Below are 24,502 nucleotides of genomic sequence, written 5' to 3'. Positions count from 1 at the left end.
CAATATTTCCTTGGGCTGCGCTCAACTCCCCTAAGCAAAGCAAAGCAAGGAAATTCGGGCTGCAGTGGCCAAAGCCTGAGAAGCAGCGCTCTAACAAAGCAGTCTTAGGTACAAGATCTGTCCTCTTAGTCTGAACTCCCATTCCTGCATAATAACACCAGAGGAGCTGGTGGAAGTTGAGGTGAGTCCTGTTAGAGTAATGCAAACACTTTATTACAGCAGAATAAATTCCCAAACCCATTCACCCTGAACTTTGGCAAGAGTCTGGCTCAACAGACCAGCGATGGAGCTTGTCCCAGCCTGGAAACAAAAGCCTAGACTCAAGCACAAGCAGCCCAGTCTCAATTCACAAACTAGAAAGATTTGGCTTGAAATCAGTCACACCAGGCCATGAAGAAAGGCCAGAAGCCAGCACTGTGGTAAAGTTGCCCCAGCATCTCACCTGCCTCAACATCCATTAGCATGGTTTTGAAGGCTGGGATGTAGCTGCTCTCAACTCTCTCCAGCAGCTCCATCATGTTCCTGACCTTCCTCGTTGTCAGCTGGTTGTAAATGCATTCCAGGTCATCACACCTACAGCAACCGAGACACAGAATCACAGAATCAGTTGGTTGGAAGAGACCCTCAAGATCGAGTCCAACCATAACCTAACCCCTGGCACTGCCCCGTGTCCCTGAGAATGTCATCTCTGTGACTGTTCAACCCCTCCAGGGATGGTGACTCCACCACTGCCCTGGGCAGCCTGTTCCAATGCTTCACAACCCCTTCTGGGAAGAAATGTTTCCTAATATCCAACCTCAGCCTCCCCTGGCGCAACTTGAGGCCGTTTCCTCTGCTCCTGGCGCTTGTTCCTGGGGAGCAGAGCCCGACCCCCCCTGGCTCCAAGCTCCTTTCAGGCAGTGCAGAGATCAGAAGGTCTCCCCTCACCTCCTGTTCTCCAGCTGAACCCCCCAGGTCCCTCAGCCACTCCCATCACACTTGTGCTCCAGCCCCTCACCAGCTCTATTCCCTTCTCTCAACTCACTCCACTACTTCAAGGTCTTTCTTGGCCTGAGGGGCCCAAAACTGATTTGAGGTTTGGCTTCCCCAGCGCTGAGTACAGTGGGACAGTCATTGCCCTGGGCCTGCTGGCCACACTGTTCTTGATGCACACCAGGATGCTGGTGGCCATGTTACCCACCTACACTGGGCCATCAGCTGTCCCCCAACATCATCTGTTTCCCCTGGGCCTGATTCAGGGCTTCCTCCAGCTACACATGGACTGTGGAAATGGGAGAAAGCTGCATGAGGCACAGACAAACCCTACAGGACAGAAAGTGCTGAGTTCAGCATGACAGCAGCTCTGCTACTGACAGAACATCGCTGAAAAAAAGCCATCGTGTTTCTGCAGGCATTAGCAACAGCTCTCCAGCCAGCAGGGCTTTGCCCCGAGTCAGCCTGAACCAGTACAGCACAAAGGTTTTCAAAGGGCAGGAGGAAATACCACTCCCAGGCTCCTGAGCATCTAAAGCCCCTCTGGCCCTGACAGATGAACAGCAGCCAGCTGAGATGCACCATTTCCAGACAGCCCCCAGCAGGTGTCCATCAGCAATTACTCCTGTGGATGGCTCCTAGTGAACAGTGACGAAAGAGTGCCCAGAGCGGGTGTGGAGTCTCCTTCTCTGAGACATTCGAACCCGCCTGGACCCACCTGTGTGATCTGCTCTGTGACCCTGCGTGAGCAGGGCTTGGACTGGGGGATCTGCAGAGGTCCCTTCAGCCCAACCAGCCTGGGATCCTGTAAAGGGCATTTCTGAAAAAAGTCCCTTGAGGTGTAGCCCCTGTGGTGGGGCTAAGTTAAAACACAGCCAGCTGCCCAGTGACCTCCCAGGCACTTTGCAGATCATGATGATTTTCTGTGCGGGAGCAATTTTCCTTAGTTGAAGCCTACATGAACCCCAAGTGGCCTGTTCTTCTCAACTCATGGAATTAGCAGCTCCACCACCAGCACTCTCCCTCTACACAAAACCAGCACCACAGGGCACCATGCACTGGCCAGGCTGCTCTGGGTACCTGTTCTTCCAGAACTCCAGCTCCACCTTCGGGTTCGGATTGCTGCCTTGCAGGAGAGGCTCTGAAGACTCTTTCTTCAGTGCCTCCTGGATCTGGTGGCTCCAGTCTATGATGGCCGACTCCATGGCATACACCAGAGATTTATCTATCCGTTCCATGCTGTAGTAAACAGAGTACGTGATTAACTTTGTTGATGTGCATTGCTCAGTTGGATCTACTTCCAATGGCCGTGTGGGCAGCTGGATTTTACAGGGTTTCACATTTCAAAACCACAAAACAATCAAACCCCATAAGATTTTGTCACTGGTTTAATATAGGAATTACACTCTGGAGAAAATGGCTGAATGTCTGCAGCAGTGTGGGCAACAACACTGTTCATAAAGTGAATGGTGGAAATGAAGAGCCAGTCGCCACCTCTCTGCACAGCCAGTCATTGTCACATCAGATCCATTCAGGTTCAGGATCTGACCTGGAGACTCACACATCCAGCAAGATTCTCTCTCCCCATACCATTCTCCCTCAAAATATTCTACATCCCTGCAGTCATTAACTCACTTAATTCAGCAAGAAACACCACCAAGTGGGCTGGGAAGCTGAGGACAGGTCACCCCACTGCCTTGGAAGCAGTAACTTCTCACAAAATCCCACCCGCACCACGTCCTGTCTGAGGAGTGATTCATTCCACTGCACCCACACATCTCCTGGGGTTCCACAGGGGCACGCACGCAGCCCAGACACGATGACAACTTGATGTACAAACGCATCTGCTTCTCTGGACCTTCCAGAACCTGTTATTTTGGGGTGGTACTCACGATTTCTCATTTTCCAGATCAATGTCCTCAATTCCCTCTGAGCCAGCTGGGAGAGGCAGCAAGGTCTTGCCGTCTACTTGGCCAACAAGTGTGAAAATGGTACTTTTGAGGTTGTGGACATGACGCACGATGTCTTGTGACACCACTTGTGGCCAGCCCTGATGGTTCTTCTTGTTCGTTAGGATGGGCACGATCACCTACAGCGGGAGTCACGGAAGACCAATGGAGAAAAAAGTGCAGCAGGAGACGGACGGGCCACCAGGCTCTGAGGTCTGTGCTTGGCCAAGCCTGGAGACCCATATTCATTGCTGTCTCAAGCAGTTCCCATGTGAAATAGAGGCAGCTGATGATGAACGGGCATCTCTACAGGCCCACTTTATACAGCAGAACACCCTTTTCCCCAAATCCAAGCAGCCAAGGAGGGTGGAAGCCAGTAGGCAAAGTGAGCAGCCCCATCCCCAGGCTCTCCCAGCCTTTCAAGCCCGCAACTGGAGATGGCCCCATGGGCTGCTGTCCCTTGCCCTCACAACTGTCCCCGGTGCTTGGTCCCCATGTCCCTGCCCATGGGCACAGCCGTCAGGCTGCCCTTTGAGCCTGCCAGGGCTGGGCTGAGCTCAGTGTGCTGCAAGGGAAGGTCTGCTGGTACCCCCTGGGATACACTGGTGGTGAGGGTCCCCCAGGTCCCAGCTGCAGCCCACCAAACAGGAGCTTTGCCTTTATCAGCACTTTTACTGACCCGGCAGCATGGGGTTGTGGGGCTGGTCGGGGTTTGCCCAGATTTGAGCTGCTTTTGGCTTGTTTGAGCTGTGACAGCAACACCGTGTCTGTCACCTATCCTGGCTGGCTCTGCACTGGGACCAGCCTGTGGCAACAGCCTAACAAAGCCAGGTTGTCCCTAGTGACAAACAACAGCCCTTTGTGTTACTGGACTCAGGGTGGGGGTAGGGGAGGGGGGGGAGGTGACTAAAGGCATAAAAATAGCTGCAAATGGACATAAAATTGAAACGGAATAAAGCAGCTCAGCACCTCCATGGTGCTGTCCCAGGATGCTGAAGACTCTTTGGAACTGTGGCTGGCTCTGTAGACCCGAAGAAGACCCGACCAGCCACCTTCGTGCCCAGGGAGCCGTGGGAAGGGGGAGCACAACCCCAGGGAACACACGGGCAGGTGCTGACGAGTTCACCTTCAGCAGTTTTAGCTGCATTATTAGCAAGATGTGTCTCTATTACTTAAAGCATGTGGACTGCTAATGCCAGTGATGTTGTAACCAGGCAAATGATAGCCGTTCATTTTCTTTCTGACTGTTAAAATGATAACTGGACTCAGGATGAAGCCCCAGCCCACAGAGCAGGTGTGTTCCCTTCGGCACCGCAGGAGTGAAGCAACAAGTGGACAAGGTCACCAGCTGTGACCCCTCACCGAATAAAGACAAAGTGTGGGCAGAGGAACACACGACCCCAACCCCAGGAAATTCAAGACCTTTTTCACCCTCACGCAGACCCACCCCATCTGCCTGACCCAGCACCACCGCTGCTTTTGCCTTCAAGTGAAGCTTGAGAGGAAAATAGGATGAAAACCAGGCACAATCTGCTCCCTGCAGAAATACTGCATGTCTGCACAGGGGAGAGCAAAGCCTGCAAACACGCAGCTGGGACGCACAATCCCGGCTCCCAAAGGCATTCAGAAAACAGGATTTAACAGGATCTGCCAAAGTGTTCCTACCCCACCATCTACCCATAGCAGACGGTGCTTGCAATGCTATTGGCCAGCCGTGATGCAAAACCACTGTTTGTGCAGACTTCGCAAGACCACGGGGCTCATCAAAACAAAAGCTCCCCGTATAAATAATGTGTTTTCTCACAAAACCAGGATAACCAGTCTGGCAGCCTGCTCTTGGGAATCCAATCTATCAGTCACCATCTTAATATACCAAACATCATGATCAGAGCTTCTCAAATCCAGCAGCTCCTCTGCTTTCCCATTACAGCCTCATTCCTGAGACTTCTCCAGGTGAGGAGCCATCAGGAATAAACCGAAACAACATTGTCTAGTTCAGGCTAATAACACAGCAAAGCAAAAGCACTCGAACCTCTTGACGATCTCTTTAAGAAAACATCAGCCCACCTGAGATAACCCGACACTGAGCTACAGGAGGCTCCTGAACATCACAAAACACTTTTTCACTATGAGAGTAATCGAGCACTGGCCCAGGTTGCTCAAAGAGGTTGTGAAGTCTCCATCCTTAGAGATAATGAAGAGCTACCTGGACATGGCCCTGGGCAACTGGCTCTGGATGGCCCTGCTTGAGCAGGGGTTTGGAGTAGGTGACCTGCAGATGTCCCCTCCAGCACCTGTGGGTACATCAGTCTCACAAGGACCCCACTGATAGACAGAGCTGATGTGGATCAGCATTCAGGTGGTTTATATGAGTTCTAAAGCCGTCCATGGTACTGCAAAGGGCAGAGTTAAGGGTACAAGTGCATCAGCAGAGAAGGGAGGGAGGCCAAGGAGCCTGTCTGTAGGAGGGGACACCTTCCCCGCTGCCATGTGCGAGGGGCACCCGGTACTCATGGGTGCCAGGGCTCCCTCTGCACCTCCGGGGCTGCCCAGGCCTCACAGGATCCCAGCCTGGTTAGGTTGAAGGGATCTCTGCAGATCCCCCAGTCCAAGCCCTGCTCACGCAGGGTCACAGAGCAGATCACACAGGTGGGTCCAGGCGAGTTTCAATGTCTCAGAGAAGGAGACTCCACACCCGCCCTGGGCAGCCTGGGCCAGGCTCTGCCATCTCCCAGCAAACAAATTTCTCCTCATGTTGAGCCTGCCCCCGTGGCCCCTCATCCTCACCTCCTCCACGAGGGCGGCAAAGTGCCGCAGGGCATCGGCGGGCAGGTCCCCGCAGAGCAGCTCCCCGGGGCCGGCGCCGGGGGCCCGCAGGAAGAACAGCCCCTTGCGGCGGGCGGCGGGGGGCGGCGGGGGCGGCCCCAGCTCCAGCTCCCCGGCCGGGCCCCGCCACAGCAGCAGCGCCGGCCCCGCCGGCCCCGCCAGGAAGCTCCGCAGCAGCGGCCCCGCCGCCTCCCCGCCTGCCCAGCGCTCCCAGCGCTCCGCCGGCACCCCCAGCCCCGGCGCCGGGCACCGGCTCCACCGCCTGCTCCATCCGGCCGGCACCGGCGGGTGTTGGCGGGGAAGAGCCGCGTTGCCCGGGGGAAGGGACACTGCGAGGAGCCGGGGGCGGGCCGGGGCGGGACCCAGCTCGCCTGGGAGACGCAGCTGCCCCGGGCAACCACGGCTATCAACACAAGCTGGGGATGGAGGGCCTGAGAGCAGCCCTGCGAAGGACTTGGGGGTGCTGGGGGATGCTCCCTCTGGGGGGGGTCTGGATACCACTGGATCCACCTGGGCACCCCCAAAGTGCCTTTTTAGCACTTATTTTTCTCCTGAAAAAGCAAACACAGTGGGGCTTTCTCCCACCTGGTTTGGCCTTTAGGAAGGGAAGAGCAGAAGAAGGGGCCTTGGGGACTAGAACCACTACGCAAACATTTGATTAGGGAGACAGGAGCTAGAGATTTGTCTGTCACTGTGGAAGAGGTGACAGCGGTGTGATCTTTGCCTCCAGACTAATCCCAAAAATATGCCCAAGCTAGAAATGGGTCAAATGGGGAAAGGGAATGGGCCTGGACCACAATGGCAAACTGATTGTTCAGAACTCCCAGGAAAAGGGGGGTACCGATATTTGTTGGTATTAACTGATGTTTTTTCAGGTTGGCCAGAAGCGTTCCCTACCAGGACAGCAAAAGCTTAGGAGGTGACTACAACACTGATACACAAAATAATACCAAGGCTTGGAGGCCCAGCTGTTAGATCCTCTGATTGAGGGCCACATTTTACTGACGAGTATGTGAAGTCTTTTGCAGAAAACTTTGAAACCATAATAGGAAGGTCCATTTCAAGACCCCCTGACTGCTACCAATATCAGAGAACAGAATGCCTGGATTCGCCATTCTAGAGTGAAGAAAGCCTGCGAAACACCACGGAGGGTAACCCGGGCGCAACCTGGAAAACTCTGTTTTTCACAGTCACCTTTTGGTCCTTCTGGGGGACCAGCCTGGGTGGTGCTTCCCGCATTGGGAAGAAGAAACCCAAAAGAACAAACAAGTAGAATTTTTGGTAGATATGGGGGCAACACTAATGAAAACCTGGACAGAAGAAACTTCAACCCCATGATGGGAGGGGCCTTTTTCTTGTTTTGTTAACTACAGAACCAGCTGTTTGGAGGGCAGAGAAAAGATGGACACACGTCTCTCAAGCTAAAGGACCCCTGACGGAAGAAAGAACCTTGAAAGTATCTCAAGAACCGGGCAAACTGAAATTGAAGTTGACTCGGGGTTGTAAATGGACTGTGGTATAAGCATATCCACAAAGGGAACTTACCAACAGGATTGTGTAAGAAATGTCTAAGAACAGAAGATCAGGAAACCAGAGCTCGGTTGAGGATTCCAGTTGCCACTGGAAGAATAGAAAAAAAATAGCCAAGAATGGTGGGAGGTATTTACTGAAGGGCTGAATGGGAATTTAGAGAGTCCACCAGTGATGAAAAGAATAGAGTGCAGACAGAGAAATCAAATTCCGTGTTGCTCCTGTTGTTCCTAGGAAGTGAAGGCCAAGAGTTGGGAAACGATAATCGCCACGCTAACGACAAAAATGGGAAAGGCGGGGACACGGCCCTCGCTGCCGAGAAGACGACGAACTCGGCTGCGGCTGCAACCTGGTCGGCCAGAGAGCGTGGAAACCTGGACCTGATCCTCTTGCCAGGAGCGGTGACTTATTCTTCCCAACTTAGCCTGGCTAATCCCTGTACCAAGTGCTACGAGCGTGTGAGAATAGGAAGACTAACCCAGTATGTTCTACATTATCACACTCGTATTAATTCTGGATGTTATGATAGAACAAAATTGGAGAAGTGTGAAATCCAAGGGCAGAAATTATGGGTAGCAACTAACCTAGAGAAAGGTGGACTCGCTGTAGGCTCTGCCTCCTGCCCTAGGGGACAACAGAGCATCTGTTTTACACAAGCTGGTAGGAGGGGCTATTCAGATGGAGGGGGAGTGCAAGACAAAACTTGAAACAGAGAGGAGTTTAATAAATGCCCCATAGGAGGAATGCAAACTTGGAAAGATGGTGAATGGCCTGCACAAAGAATATCTGAATACTATGATCCAGCCACATGGGCCCAAGATGGAAACTGGGGATCCCGTACCCCTATATATATGCTACACCAAATTATTCGGTTGCAAGCAGTGATTGAAATAATAAGCAACCAGGCGGCTGAGGCACCGAATCTCATAGCGAGACAATTGTCTCAGACCAGAGCTGCAGTGTACCAAAATCAGGGAGCGTGAGATTGGCTTTTAGCTGAAGAGAGGGGGGCGTCTGTGGGAAACTGAATACTTCGGAGTGTTGTTTGGAAAGAGAGAACGATGGGGAAGCCATAATGAAAATAGCAGAGGAGATAAAACGCGTTGCACATGTACCAGTACAGAAGTGGAATTCTATACTTACTAGCCATTGGTGGGGTAACTTATTTGGGGGAGCCTGGTGGAAGAAAATAGGCTTCATGATAGTATGTGCATTTCTGGGTTTACTGTTTGTGCCACGTGTGACCCCGTGCTTTGTTCGGTTAATACATTCAGTAGTCCAAGCCATGCAAATCTCAGGCACGCCTATAGATCCTGAAATGGCAGCAAAAGGAACGGGGTATAAACTAATGATTTTAAAAGATAACACCAAACTGGACCTGGCCATCGCACTGGGAAGAAGAAACCCAAAAGGAAAGCGCTAGGAACTGCAGTGAGCGGGGTCACCACGCCAAAGAGCGCGAGCTCCCGCTGCAGCCCAACAGATGCCATTGCTGCCGGGGCACCAGCCACCCGGTCATCAGCTGCCCCAGAAGAGCAACACGAATGTTTTGTTCAACATGAGAATTTGTTTGTTCTTTGAGGGAGAAAGATAAGTCTTCTCCTGTCGAAGCAGCCTTCTTACTTGTGGTCCGAGAAAAGGTTAAATAGGGAATCATCATGTTAGTACAAGAATTTACTAACCTTCCCGAAAAGGGGGGAACTGACAGAGGGAACTAACTAACTAACTAACTAACCCATTCTGTTAAGAAAAAACAGAACCTCGTCGAATGCCAAGGTAAGAGGTTTTACAGCACCTAGATGTAAACTTGAGAAGACGAGATAACGAAGATTTACAGCAAAAGGGGGGAACCAGTCTGATTTCAATCGACTTGGCAGCTTGGGTTCCAGTCCACTCAACATAATGAGCCAAAGGTAAAGAGGTCACTGTGACGAGGCTGAAGGAGCCTTCATCCAAAGACCCTCCTCAAGACCACCAGATGGCACTGCGCAGGTGCAACAGGGAGGGGTCAAGGAGGAGACTACGGAAATGATCACCTGGGACTCATTTTAAGAAGAAGCGGGAAAGGTTATGAATATGTAGAGGCGTTCCTGGGGTCATTATGAATACGTAACACCTTACTGTATTAAACACACCTCATTCAGCTTCTTTGGGGAACTGAGAACTTGCTGAGCTGACACCAAGTCCGGCTGTGTCCCTGTCACCCGCAGAGTGCCCGCATCCTCCCCACGGTAGCGGGCATTGTGACAAAGGTTCTATGTCAGCTGGGTGTGGCAGCCGAGCGCCCCCTAGGGGAGGGGGAGCCTGTCAGCCCCGGGCCTGTCACTGCCTGCTGTCCCCCCTGTCAGCAGCGAGGCCTCGGAAAAGTTTCCAAAACATCCCCAGACTTGGGTCCAGCGTGGCCAAAAGTCTCCAAGAGACAAGTCGGAAAGAAGGATATGGAACAAAGGGAGAAAGCGAAGGGAGCAAGCCAAAGGGAGGGAAGAGGAAAATCTAGTGCCGGGCTGCAGGACTGAAATGGAGGAATGGAAAGACAAAAGCCAGGAAGCAGGAGAGTTTCAGAAAAGGAGAGAGGAAAGAAGAGACATGGAGCCAGACGAGGGGTTAGTGAGAGAGGCTGGGACAGAGAACAGGATGAGAAGGAAATAAGGCAAGGCTGGGCCAAAGGACGTTTCCTTGCTTTATATTTTCTACCACATACATCTGGAGACGAGCAGGGAAGCCATCAGACCTGATGGATTAGGCCCAAACAAAAACCCCGGCTACTTGAGACACTTAGACTAAGCCTAAAATGCAAAGATCTCTCCATAAGGATGGGTTTTATACTCTACTTCCACAATCTGCTGGCACTACAAAAGAATAAGCGGCAGATCTACTTAGGCTGAGTCACGGTGGTTTTGTGCAGAAGGACATGGAACAAAGGTAGAAAGCAAAGGGAGCAGGACAAAGGGAGGGAAGAGGAAAAACTAGTGCTGAGCTGCAGGACTGAAATGGAGGAGGTTTTGCACTTTCTTATGATACAGTTGTATAGGTGGCTTCAAGCCTAGACAACACGATTTCACGTTTTTCTTCTGGAGTTATGCATTTGCTGTTCTTTCTTTCTTCTTGTTCTTTTAGCAGGATCATTTTATCTGAGCATGGCAGTGGCCCTAAAGGCACTTGCTTTGATAGAGCTGTCCAATAAGGTGTTGAACAAGTCCTCGCAGACACGCAATGATGTAGCATGCTATAGAAATCAGTGCTTCTGTTACTTCGATTAAAGAAGTAATTTCTCTCAATATTCCAAACCAAGATTCTAACAATCCCATGAGTGGACTATCTACACCTGAATTCTCAGCCAATTCTTCTGCTGAAGCTGTGGTTAGACATATATCACCTTTTTCTGCCAACATCGTATCTGGGACCATGTTACTTTCCCATGTCATTCTACTAGTAGCATCTAATTGTTTGGTGATTCATTTAATTGCTTGTCTAGTATAACTTATAAATAAATGTTATTTATCCCGTCTACATTCTTGTTTGTAGTTACCTACCAAAACAAAAAGGACTCAGAACCCGCAGCTAACTTGACTTCTTGCTTTGTGATCCTTGGGGACTCCTCTGGGGACCCCAATCTAATTGAAATAAACCCTGTCATCAGGGGAAAGCCCTAAACTCCTTTTTCTGTTGCCCTGATGGATCACAGTGTTCAAATGCCAGGGTAAAAGGAATTTCCAATTGTACGGCGTCACAGGTACCTTCCCAGTGGGGGATAAAATGGAATGAAGTGTCATCTTCCCACAGTACCACCAAAGATCCACTCAAGAAGCATTTGAGGACATATGAGGACCAACTTCCCGTGTCTCTGCACACCTACTCATGTTCCTAGGAACTTGGTATCATTCCTGCCGCGTCGTGAGAGACAGGCAGTATGATTTTCAATTATTCCTGAAAATGCCAGGGGAATTTTGATATTTTTCCCTGCAAAGCTGGAAACAGGAGGGAGAGAGTATGACACGACTTATTTCTCCATGCCGTAGAGTCTTGGCATAAGGCTAAGACGCACTCCATCCCCTGTCAATCTTCGCTCCACCCCAGAGGGAAGGGTACCACTAGGGCCACAGGCCTTCCTGCTGCACAGGCATAGCAATTGTTCTTGTTTAGGCTTTGCACCATATATTTGATCCATTCTACCCAGGCATTTGTACCTCCATATATTTTGAACCTTCCCAGGGCATCTTTTCTACTAATGTCTATTTGTGATCCATAAACCCCACTTACTGAATCATCTGCTCTCTGCCTTGCAATTAGCAAAGGGTTGCACTGCAGAGACTCACATCCTGGGAGAGACTGTCCTTTAGATAGGGTCATTTTTCTTTGCAACTCTATAACCGTTCATTGCTCACTGTCCATCCCCTAAACTCTGTGCTCCAAATAACACTGTACCAGGAGGGGCAATGAGAGACAGTAACAAAAACTGTGCACTTATTTAAATCATCCTTAGTCTCAGGCCCCTTGGACACGTTTCTTTTCATAACTCCATTCTCTTTAGCTCTGTACATCCCCACAGTTAAGGATGTGGCAATCATCTACTCAAATTGTTAGGGAACCTTCAGTTTCAGTGACGTTTGTTAAGTAACCCATTTGTAAATTCTACATACACAGGATTAACAATCCCCAAAGGTTTCATTTCATTTTCATCTCTGTATCTTTAGTCGAAGGGGGTCATCAGTTGTCAATACTTGCCACTCGTCATTGTCCTTTGGAGGTTCCATTGGCTCTTTAATCCGTGTCTAATGAGTCCACCCTTTCTCAGCTGGTCGTACCACTGTCTCGGTGAGCAGCAGAACTTGAAATGCTCCTTCCCAATCTGGCTGAAGCTTCCGTTTCTTTCCAGGATTTGACCAGGACCCAGTTTTCAGGCTGAAACTTGTGAGCTGCAAACTCTAAAGGCAGAGTTTGTGCCAGACGGCCTTGTGCCTGAGAGAAGATAGGTAAGACAACCCGAGTATACAGTTTTTGAGAAATAAATCCTTAGTTTCAAACTGTGGAGGTCCACCTGTTATTAAACTTTTGCTACCACTGCTGCTGCGGCAGTGCTCAGGAGGAAAGCTTCTCCCCAGCTGGCAAGGTGATCAACCAACACTAGTATGTATTTAATTCGACCAGCTACAGGCAAATCACCTTGAATATTTTGAGAGAGTTGTAAACTTGGACCCTGCCCTCCTGCAGGCTGCTTTTTAAGTGCCTTTTTATTTCTTCTTTTACAAACCACCCATCTTTCACAAATTTGCTTGGCTATAGTATAAATTCCCGTATTACGTCACACATTGCTTGTGTTCCCCAATAACTCTCCTGATGTAGAATCGCTAATACCTCCCTCATGGTTTGCTTATTTAACATTTCTCTACCATCTGGGAGTACCCATTTCCCACTCTGTTCCCTGGCTCCTAATTCTTGGAGGACTTCTTATTTTTCATCAAAAACTGGAATTTCCTGTGAGGCCAGGACCTCAAGCGTGAGATAACTTACAGTTATCACTTCAGGTTTTAAGGCTGCTTCTCAGGCCATTTCATCTGATAACCAATCTCCCCTGACACAAAAGGAGTTTCCCCTCTGATGTCCCAATGGACATCATGTACTACAGCCACTTCTATTGGTGACATCAGATTATGTAACACTTGTCCAACTGGTTCTTCACAAACCAATTCTTTCCCTTTGCTATTAATTAGACCCCATGCTTCCCAGATTTTCCCAAAGGTGTGCACTACTCCAAATGCATATCTAGAACCGTTACAGATGGTACCTTCTTTTCCATCTAACATTTGCAGTGCCTGATTGACAGCGTATAGCTGGCATGTTTGAGCTGACCAGTTATTAGGTAACCTGCCCGTTTCTTATTTCACCACTCACACCTTCAACGATGGCACACCCATTGTGTCTTTTCCCCTGAATTATCCCTGAAGTCCCATCTATGAGGAGGTGCAGCCCATTGTCATCTCTCCACAGGAAAGCAGCAGGGTTTAATTTCCTGCTTTCTTTCACCAGAAGAGCGGTGACTGCTGCAGTTTGCACACACTCAAGACACTGGCTCTAAGAGCTTAGATAAGTGTGCCACTGGCTGTCGCTTCCCCCCAGCCCACTTGCTGGTGGAGCAGTGTGGGAGGCAGAACAGGCCACCCTGTGCAAGCATTGCTCAACAGTACCAAAAACATCTCTGTATTATCAACACTGCTTTTAGCACGAATCAAAAAACATAGTCCCATACTAGGTACCACAAAGAACATTAACTCCACCCTGGCCAAAACCAACACAAACTTCCAGGTAATAGAATAGCTCTCAAATTTTCTCCTTATCACCCCCCCAGGCAGTAACTGTGCTTCCACACCCAGAGCCTGTAAAACGTTTGTCTCTAATAAATAAGCTGGGGAATCTTCCACTAATATATTCCTTCCCCACACACTTTTAATTCTTATTATCACAGATAGGGCTGGAGCGCCGCTCCCCGCGGCCGCCGTCCTGTCCGCGCCAGAGACCGCCCCGCCGCCATCTCTAGTGAGGGCACAGCGGCCGCGCTCTCCCCGCCCCGCCACAGACACCTCATCAGCCACCGCCCGAACGGCGCCGGTACCCGAGCAGGAGGACTCGAAGGACGTTAACTCCCCCTCCTCGGCGGGGTGCGCCGCCCGCTTCCCAAGAGCGGCTCCCAGAGCGACCAGCTCCCCTCCTCCCCGGCGGCACGGGGCACGGCCTCAGTGCGGCGGCTTCACTGCCCGCGCCCAAGATGGCGGCGCGACGGGAGCGGGAAAGCGTGAGGCGCTGCAGGCGTCAGGCCCGGCCCGGGAGCCCCCAGCCGCTCCTGCTCCCACGCACCCCCCCCGTTTGCTTTACATTTGTGTATCGTATATAAATGCAGGGACAAGGAGCAGCGGCACGGAGCAGGCTGCTGGGTACGAGGTGTTCCCTCAGCACACACACCCACACCCCCCCGTCCCGGGCCGGGCCGCTCCGCGCGAAAGGGAAGGTGAGGGAAAAACAAAAACTAAAGGCACAGAGGCGTCCCGGCTGAAGCCGAGCTGTGCTCATCTACCCTTTGAATGACAATTCCAAAGGCACATCCCCACTCACGAAAGCTGGCGGCTCCGCAGGGTCCCCAGCAGACACAACCACCGGCCGGCGGGGCGGGGGGGGCTCTCCCCGGGATGCTCCCGCAGGGTCCGCAGTCTGAGGACAACGCTCCGCCCGCAGCCCCGCACCGAAACCGCCGGAAGGTCCCACAGCCTCCTTGTCAAGCCCAAGGGAATCCGAGCTGGGCCCGTATACGGTCAGTGCTCCAGAAGCTTCTCCGCTCCCAGGCGTTTCACTAAACGTCTGTCAGCCGAGGGCTGTGGGCGTGACCAGAGCGCCCATCAACCGGAAGTGCCGGGCGCTTTCCTGCGGCTGCAAAGTGCTGCGACATGGGGCTGTGGGCCCCCCGGGGCGGGGCGCGGAGCTGCTGCGTCCCCCCAGTTCTGGGTCCCCCGACCCAGAGCAAAGCGCTCCCCTCCTCCGGCTGCCGACAGTCAGCCCGGCTTCTTGCACAGCCCCCTGGTTACCCCCTCACCCCGTCCCCCCAGTTAGTCCCAGGGGGTGTTTCTGAAGCCCATGGACACCTCAGCCCCACCCGGGGTGCAGGATGGGCCTTTGCTGGCTCTGCCCTGGTGCCCACCGGTTTGCTGCCAGTGCTCCCTCTGGGGGGGCCCTGGGTACCACCGGATCCACCTGGGCACCCCCAAAGTGCCTTTTTAGCGCTTATTTTTCTCCTGAAAAGCAAACACAGCGGGGCTTTCTGCCATCCTGCCCCAGGGACCCCCACTCAGACCACACTGGCGCTTGGTTGCTGTGTGCACATACGCAGGCACATCGCAAGAAGAGCCAGAGGCCACGGATGCATTTGCAAAGAGCAAGTTTTATTTTAGTTACCTCTCTACTGGGGGATCTCCGAAGCCACACCTGAGCTCCCAGGCAGAGGTGACACAAACGGGGACGCAGGCGCTGGTCAGTTCAGCCCTGCTGGAAGATCGCTGGGCCTGCTGAGCTCGCCTGTATTTCAAGGCTTCAGGCAGGCGCAGCCTCCCGCTCTTTCTCACAACAAAGCAGGAATCTCAGACACAGTGATAAGGTGCCCAGAGTTTCTCCCAGGCCTGTGTTATCTAACACAGAGCTTCTACTCATCAAGCACACAAGGTCAGTCAGACAATTAGTGTGATGTGTGTGCTTTTTCTACAGACAGGTGCAAGTCACTTGAGCGTATTTACATTTAACTAACCTCCTCCCCAAATCTTCCCCTATATCCCCATACACACCCATGGCTATAGTCTGGCTTCATTCACCCCTCTGAGTTACCTGTAAAAGCCCATTGTGGTGGTGCAGATCCAGCAGGGCAATTGCCTTCATCCTCCTGCTCACTTTGGTTGGTGAAATTTGCACTCCAAAAGGGCCAATGGGCTCCTCTCTGCCTCCTGTTCCCACCCCTGCTGTGACCTCTACCATCTCTCTTCCCTACCTTAGATTCAGCAGTCTATCCCGGACCTCAAAGGCATCGTTACGGAGGTGAAACGGAAGGGCATGGAGAGCCACCGGCGAGCAGCTAAGCGCGAGCATTAAGGGCAAGAGGAGGACAGAGAGCCCTAGGGATGTTGTGTTACGTCAGTGAAGTTTCAGAACCTTTCTAGCTGTTTTGTCCTGCCCAGTTGTTGAGTCCCTTTCATACTATTAAAATAACCAAAGATTTTGAAGTGTCCCTCCGTTTCCTGGGAGGGTTGGAAACATCAGAGCATCTTCACCCCAGAGGCCGTGGGGTGCCTTTTCTGGCAGGTGGGATTCTGGTTGCAGGAGACGGTGTCCCAGCAAAGCAGGCAAAATAGGGAGAGCAGGCCGGGACAGGAGTGGAGCTTCAAATAAGGATTAGTACTGGTGTTCACATTGGGACCTTCCAGCCAGACTGAGCTCTGAGATGTTGAAGAGGGACGTCACAGCAGGGGGGCCGGTGCTTTGGAAGAGCTTCAGAGATTTTCCACCACCCCAGCCAGCACACCTACAGATGTGGGTTTTGCTGCACAGCCATGTGCTGCGTACTAAAACTCACCTTCCCCCTCAAGATGTTGGGAAGGTGTGGAGAATGGATAGAGGTGAAGGATGAACCAGCCAGGGCGGTTGCACCGAGCATTTGGCTGTTCATGGTGAGGGCTGACATGACGAATGCAAAACAAGAGGCCTAAAAATGGCTCTGGAGTCCCACTGTGGAGTTCAGGCTGGGCTCAGAGTCTGTTAGGGAGGACATTTGAATGCACCAAAGACCCAATGACATAAGCTTACAGGTTTGTGCATCAAAGAGACCATTGATCACATACTTGCTCCCTTCTCTCCAGTGGTTTTTCCTGTCCTGAGCCCAGAGCAGTGGATTCGGCTAATGCATCCTCCAGGAAAGTCTGAGAACAGAAGGCTGCTATCAGTGAACAAATATATCAAGATTTCAGGGCTTCGAGCATTAAAGGAGATTAACCTGGGGAGGCAGTTTCTTGCCTTTCCAAAGATTTCTCAGCCTGGCCCAAAAGAGAAACATTAGGTCAAGAGCCAGAAATGGGGCAGGCTCTTCTGGGGCAGCTGATGACCGGGTGGCTGGTGCCCCGGCAGCAATGGCATCTGTTGGGCTGCAGCGGGAGCTCGCGCTCTTTGGCGTGGTGACCCCGCTCACTGCAGTTCCTAGCGCTTTCCTTTTGGGTTTCTTCTTCCCAGTGCGATGGCCAGGTCCAGTTTGGTGTTATCTTTTAAAATCATTAGTTTATACCCCGTTCCTTTTGCTGCCATTTCAGGATCTATAGGCGTGCCTGAGATTTGCATGGCTTGGACTACTGAATGTATTAACTGAACAAAGCACGGGGTCATACGTGGCACAAACAGTAAACCCAGAAATGCACATACTATCATGAAGCCTATTTTCTTCCACCAGGCTCCCCCAAATAAGTTACCCCACCAATGGCTAGTAAGTATAGAATTCCATTTCTGTACTGGTACATGTGCAACGCGTTTTATCTCCTCTGCTATTTTCATTATGGCTTCCCCATCGTTATCTCTTTCCAAACAACACTCCGAAGTATTCAGTTTCCCACAGACGCCCCCCTCTCTTCAGCTAAAAGCCAATCTCACGCTCCCTGATTTTGGTACACTGCAGCTCTGGTCTGAGACAATTGTCTCGCTATGAGATTCGGTGCCTCAGCCGTCTGGTTGCTTATTATTTCAACCACTGCTTGCAACCGAATAATTTGGTTTAGCATATATATAGGGGTACGGGATCCCCAGTTTCCATCTTGGGCCCATGTGGCTGGATCATAGTATTCAAATATTCTTTGTGCAGGCCATTCACCATCTTTCCAAGTTTGCATTCCTCCTATGGGGCATTTATTAAACTCCTCTCTGTTTCAAGTTTTGTCTTGCACTCCCCCTCCATCTGAATAGCCCCTCCTACCAGCTTGTGTAAAACAGATCCTCTGTTCTCCCCTAGGGCAGGAGGCAGAGCCTACAGCGAGTCCACCTTTCTCTAGGTTAGTTGCTACCCATAATTTCTGCCCTTGGATTTCACGCTTCTCCAATTTTGTTCTATCATAACATCCAGAATTAATACGAGTGTGATAATGTAGAACATACTGGGTTAGTCTTCCTATTCTCACACGCTCGTAGCACTTGGTACAGGGATTAGCCAGGCTAAGTTGGGAAGAATAAGTCACCGCTCCTGGCAAGAGGATCAGGTCCAGGTTTCCACGCTCTCTGGCCGAGCAGGTTGCAGCCGCAGCCGAGTTCGTCGTCTTCTCGGCAGCGAGGGCCGTGTCCCCGCCTTTCCTGTTTTTGTCGTTAGCGTGGCGATTATCGTTTCCCAACTCTTGGCCTTCACTTCCTAGGAACAACAGGAGCAACATGGAATTTGATTTCTCTGTCTGCACTCTATTCTTTCCATCACTGGTGGGCTCTAAATTCCCATTCACCCCTTCAGTAAATACCTCCCACCATTCTTGGCTATTTTTTTTCTATTCTTCCAGTGGCAACTGGAATCCTCAACCGAGCTCTGGTTTCCTGATCTTCTGTTCTTAGACATTTCTTACACAATCCTGTTGGTAAGTTCCCTTTGTGGATATGCTTATACCACAGTCCATTTACAACCCCGAGTCAACTTCAATTTCAGTTTGCCCGGTTCTTGAGATACTTTCAAGGTTCTTTCTTCCGTCAGGGGTCCTTTAGCTTGAGAGACGTGTGTCCATCTTTTCTCTGCCCTCCAAACAGCTGGTTCTGTAGTTAACAAAACAAGAAAAAGGCCATGAGGAAAGAAAGGGAAAAGGGAAAAGGGGCGAGATCCTCGTGATCTCCCACTTTTATATGAAGTATTCACGTGAACAGAATGTTATTCACCATTGGTCAGTCGCTCAGTCATCAGTTTTCTCATTGCCCCCCTCGCGAGATGTCCATCCGTGCTTATCAATAAGTTTGCATTCCCTTGCTGGGTTTAACCAAAACATGTGTTGGGTTCTCCAGGAAAATGCAGCTGACATGAAGGCTTGAGCTGACAGGCAAATTCACTAAAAGAGAAACTTGTTTTTAACAAAACCAGGACATAAACGTAGCAATGGAATGAAAACTTATTGATAAGCACGGATGGACATCTCACGAGAGGGGCAACGAGAAACTGATGACCAACTGTGTATAACATTCCATTCACGTGAATACTTCATATAAAAGCGGGAGATCACGAGGATCTCGTCCCTTTTCCTTCCCTTTTGCCTTTTTCCTTCCCTTCTGCTTATGGCCGACATCAGGAGAGGACCTTGCTGGTCGTCCCTGCGAACTGAGGCCAGTGAGAGACTGAATCCAGCTCCGGTTGGCTACAGAGTCCAATCCAGGACTTTGGGTGCTGGCTCTGCAGTTGCTGAGACTTTCAAGATTGGTTTTGTATATTTGTGTTATTTTCTCTATTCTTATCAGTAGCATTAGTAAAACATCTTTAACTTTTCCAACTCTCTTCTCTCTGTCCTTCTTTCCCTCTCAATCGCCTATCCTGAGTGGGAAGGGGGGAGAGGGAGGGGCAAAAGGGGGAAGTGGGGGGGAGAGGAGGTTGACAACACATCTGCCAGGGTTTGATTGTCACCCCGCAATCTTAACCCTCGACACCAGCCTATCTCCATTTCCCTGCCCACCTCTATGTCCAGGCCTCCTGGGCACTGGTGCCCTCTGCGAGGAAAAAGTGGGTGGCCCTGTGGCATCCCCGGGGATTTTGGGCCATGAAGGCACCCAAGAGTGGCCCTGAGCAGGCGAGCAGGTGCCACCTGCCAGCGATGCCCTGACCACTCAGGACAAGGAGCCTGGACCTTCCTGCGGTCTCAGGGGAGGCGCCCAACGCAGTGGCCCAGGAGGGAGGGGCCGCAGCTTTTGTTGGCTTTTGTTCACTTTTAAGAGAGGCCTTTGGAGGAGTCAGGTGGGAATCAGGAGCTCCCTGCCGCAGGTTCCCTGTACACTGCCTTTTAGGGAGTTTCATTTGCAGACAAATGATTAAACTCCACTGCTCCATCAGATGAAGTGAAAAGATCAAATGCAGAACTTCAGAACATCACTTTGTGGAGCAGCAGTGTCTACATTCATGGCAATCTATCCAAGACAAACTTACACTCAGAGGTGCCCCAACAATATCACTCCTGTTACACAGTTCTAGCACAAATGCCCAAGTATTTAAGGACAAGAAAAGGAATCATTTAGCTGCACAGAACTGTCTTCCAAATGTATGGAATGTATTGGTTTGGGTATTTCTTTGAAGCCCCAACTCACAAGAAAGAAACAGCACCAAGTTTAACAATAACGGTTTCTCAGTGGTTTTTGAGAACTTTTCCAAAAACCATTAGGCAAAAAAAAAAGCATTGAAAAACAAGAGCTGAGTGATACAATGTGAAAATGGCAAAAACCACACTCCAAACAATTGTTATTGCAAGAAACAGAAATCACACACAAGCTGTACAAACATACACGTTACCGGCTCTGGACAGACAGACGCACACCACGGCAGCACGTTCAGCTGTGCAAACCTTGAACCCACACGATCTAAAAACAATCTGACATTATCTGTACAACACAAAGTCAGACTGGAAATATTCCGGCACATTCACAATGAAATACAATGTGTTGCTGGGCACAAACACCAATATTCACATCAGAACTGTGCAAACCATGGCATTACTCGCTTTGGATTTACAACACAGCCTATGTTTTACTGGAAAACACATTATGTTAATGTTTGGAAAGTTAATACAAGGCTACATTGTTTAGAATTCAGTGTAGTGTGTAGGGAAAACAGTGAGAACGTGTGTTTTTCGTGCTGCTTTTGACAGGCTGTGTCTCATCTCGGTGTACTAAATGTGGCTTTTCTTCCGTGTGCACACCGAGTACAGACCCCTGGTTTTGGGATAACAGTTGTATCACCCAGATGGACACCAATCAAAGCCTTGCCCAGCCCAGCTCGCTGGAGCAGCGGGGCGGGTGCCGATGGGGCTCCAGCCGCACTGCCCTGTTTGTCAGGAGCCCCAGCGGTGCCTCCACCCGGCTGAGCAGCGAGCGGCCCAAAGGCGCAAGGCTAAAATCGAGATATTGTCTTCAATGAATGTAATTGTGATCTGTTTGTATATTTGAGCTTGGCGTGTGGTTTGCGTGTCTGAGCTCAGCCTTTTACTTCGCACGTTTATATTTGGTACCAAAAGAATTTTGTTCGGGGAGATAATTACAAAATGAGAACCGGTTCCATTATTAAAGTGCCACCACGCTCCCCGTTCAGATGCATCTGTACACATGAGAGTAAATGAGAGGGGGAAGCGATGTGAATGTGAAATTCTGGGTTAGCTGTGTTGCAGTCAGTGTTGTTCTGCGCACAGACTGATCTGGGTCTGAAATTAGTGTAAGAAACTACAAAAGGGAGGAGCTGAGGGATGTAACTATTGCTCAGCTAATTGAAATTGCATATGAAGTTTATAGTCGCAGGAACTAAATGAAGGGAGAAAGAGATTTTAAATCAGACTCTGCCTTTAGGGTTTCCGATTCATAAAATACAACCTGGGGATAAAGTACTAATTAAAACCTGGAAGAGGAAACTCTGACCCCACGATGGGAAGGACCTTTTCTTGCCTTATTAACTACAGAACCAGCCGTTCGGACTGCAGAGAAAGGGTGGACACACGGCTCTTGAGTTAAAGGACCACGGACGGGAGAAAGAACCTGGGGAGTAACCCAAGGACCAGGGGAATTGAAATTGAAATGGACACGGGATTGGTGATGTAACCACTATCAGCACTGTTAATGTGAATGTCCAGTACAAAGAGTGAATCGCCCGTGCACCCAGCGCTGTTTGGCTTGTGCTCTAACGAACACGTGTTCAAGGAATACAGTTAAGGAATTGGATTAAATGTTGTTTATCCATAGAAAAAGCGTAAGCTACGTATTTCAGTTCCTCATTTGCAAAAATGCTGTAACTCTGTGCAGCACGACCCCTCATCTTTATCTCTCTATCTTTCCACCTCTTTCTGGCATTAACAACGCCCAGATCAAACCTCTCAGCACAGACACTGAGAAATGCCCGCGGCCCATGCTCTGTCAGTTCCTTGGAGCTGCTGCTGTTCTGAGATCCCAGGAGGAGAAACTTCTCTTCAGCCGAGTTTAACACGGAACCTGTTCTCAGCAGCCGAGCCTTCTCCTCTGTGCAAGGGCAGCAAACCGCAGGTTTGGAACCCACAGCCCCTCAGTCCCGCTGCAGCCAGCGAGGAGGCGACGAACGAGCGCGGACACCGAGTCCGCCCGCGGGACGCGCCGGTCGCGCTTTGTGCTGCGGGGTCAGCGGTGCGGAGGGCGGGGAGGAGCTCATCTGAGAGCTGAGGCTGACCTGCAGTTCAGGGGGTTTTCCACTCTCTGAGCCACCATGACGGCACGGCTGCCAGAGACTTTGTTATTTTAATAACTGTTCAACTCATTCACATTTCGTATAAAAATTTGGCGGGTCAGGCGAATAATCGGACAGCTCTGTCGGGGTCCTGCCGGCAGCGCCGCTCGGCTCGCCCCTCCCGGTGACGCAATTTCCGGCTACAGGGCTGGGGCGAGCGGAGGCTGCTGAGCGGAGGCTGCTGAGCGGGTCCGGGGAGCGAGCGGCGGGTCCGGGGGAGCGAGCGGCGGGTCCGGGGGGGCGAGCGGCGGGTCCGGGGCGGGGAGCGGCGGGTCCGGGGCGGGGAGCGGCGGGTCCGGGGCGGGGAGCGGCGGGTCCGGGGCGGGGAGCGGCGGGTCCGGGGCGGGGAGCGGCGGGTCCGGGGCGGGGAGCGGCGGGTCCGGGGCGGGGAGCGGCGGGTCCGGGGCGGGGAGCGGCGGGTCCGGGGCGGGGAGCGGCGGGTCCGGGGCGGGGAGCGGCGGGTCCGGGACGGGGAGCGGCGGGTCCGGGGGAGCGAGCGGCGGGTCCGGGGAGGCGAGCGGCGGGTCGGGATGGGGGCGGGAGAGGCGCCCGCGGTCGGGGCGCGCGCACAAGGATCCGTGTGCGAACGGGCCCTTGGAGACCCCGGTCCCGGGAACCCCCGGAGCTGAGCCCACAGCTGCCGGTCTCTTGGTGCTTTGTGCAGGTGACAGCGCAGAGGCCGCCATGAGAAACCCGGGTGTCCCCAGCACGTTCCTGTTGGAGCAGCGCGTGGCCTGTGCAGCTTCGTGTGGGCCAAGGGAGGCGGCTGTGTCCGTGTTGGCTCAGGTCGGTGCAGCTGCGCTTGGATTTAGAGCAGTGACCCTGGCTGGCTGGTTGAGCCTTGGGGGTTGTTTATTGCTGAGAATGGCAGGGGTCTGTTCAGCAGGTCTTGAATTGCTGTGCACTTTACCCTGCAAGAAGGGTTCATTTTCAGTGTTATTCATTCAGCGTAGCTCTCTCCATTGTACGGATAAGTTTTCCCGCTCTCAAAGGTTCCCTCTCCATTTGGTGGTTGAATTTCTCAGCGTCTCTTCTGCCGTTTGTTTTCCTTCTCCTGCAAAGTGGGGTGGGAAGGAGAAGGCAAAAGGCTCCGCTGCTTCCAGGCGGGGACTTGGTTGCTTGTATAACGTATGTCTGGTTCATCTCGAAGTAGACAGAGAAGAGTGGTGTTAGAAATCAATCAGCTGCCTCCTGTTGGAGGGACAAAGTGTGCTGGATTTGAAGGCGTTGGGCAGGACAGGAAGAGCTGCCTTCCTGGGTCAGTGATGGGCGTTGGCATGTATTGTCTGAGCTGGAGCTGATGGCTGTCACCACTTGAGCTCTAGAATTACTCTGAGACCCAGGAATCTCCAGTTCCTTGTGGAGCTTTTCCAGGCTGTGGAAGCCCCTTTCTGTCACAGATTGTAACGCAGCCCTTGGAGAAGGGGGCACTGCTTGAGGTTCCTCAGTTTGGGCATTGGGGAGGCGTCGTTCTTGGGCTCACACTGAGCGTGAGGAGACGTTTTCACGTGAGCTGAAGGCAGCTCTGGGTACCCAAAGCTGTTAACCGGTGTTAACAGACGCTGCTGCTGAGATTTGGGGGTGAAAGTGCCACGAATGTGATTTCCCAGGGAAAACAGAGAGATTTGTCAGTGCCTGGTTGTTCCATGGCACATTGTAGTTAAGCACAGTGGTAATTTTGCATCGATTTTACACAGGATTACTGGCTCTAACAGACTGGTTGCATCAAATGAATGTTGACTTGCTGCACTGGTGGCCTTGTGAACAGCAGATGGCTTCTGGAGGGGGTGACATCTCCTGTGAGCCCAGGAGTGCTGAGCCCATCATACAGGGAACGACCTCCCCTCCCCGAGCAGGGCAGAGGACCCAGGGGTCCGGGCTGCCTGTCTGTGCTCCTCCCCTGCCCCAACACCAAAATACATTCCTTGGGGGACAGATATGGGCCTGGACTAAGATGGTACATAAGATGTTTTTCCAGTAATTGTTATTAAAAACACACTAAACTCATGTGATGTTTATTTCAGTTACGTTCCCACTTGTTCACAGACCAGGCCCAAGGACATCACAAATCCCATGCGCTTGGGGGCGGTTATCTGGCCCGAGATACCATTCTCACGAGTCTGGGCTATAACGTTTTACAGTTATGAGAAATGTACTTCAAAGTACTCTGTCCAAGGCCCTTTCTATGTTATTATGTTAGTATTATGTCTTTGACCGTCCAGATGGTCATGTTAGTATTGATCTT

At 51.5% G+C, this 24,502-nt stretch overlaps 1 non-coding gene and 1 pseudogene across 1 annotated transcript; one reads left to right on the top strand and one right to left on the bottom strand.

Moving 5' to 3' along the window:
• Positions 1–14,630, bottom strand: part of LOC136115818 (dynein axonemal heavy chain 9-like) — an 80,664-nt pseudogene extending 66,034 nt beyond the window's left edge.
• Positions 14,631–23,514: 8,884 nt separating this feature from the next.
• Positions 23,515–23,599, top strand: LOC136115830 (small nucleolar RNA SNORD45). Its single transcript, XR_010653296.1, has one exon. It is a non-coding gene; the product is annotated as a small nucleolar RNA SNORD45 (small nucleolar RNA).
• Positions 23,600–24,502: the final 903 nt, after the last annotated feature.

The sequence above is a fragment of the Patagioenas fasciata genome, chromosome 33 (assembly GCF_037038585.1).
Source record: "Patagioenas fasciata isolate bPatFas1 chromosome 33, bPatFas1.hap1, whole genome shotgun sequence".
Classification (NCBI taxonomy): Eukaryota; Metazoa; Chordata; class Aves; order Columbiformes; family Columbidae; genus Patagioenas; species Patagioenas fasciata.
Note: the sequence above shows the minus strand (reverse complement) of the source record. Positions and strands in the feature narration are given on the sequence as shown.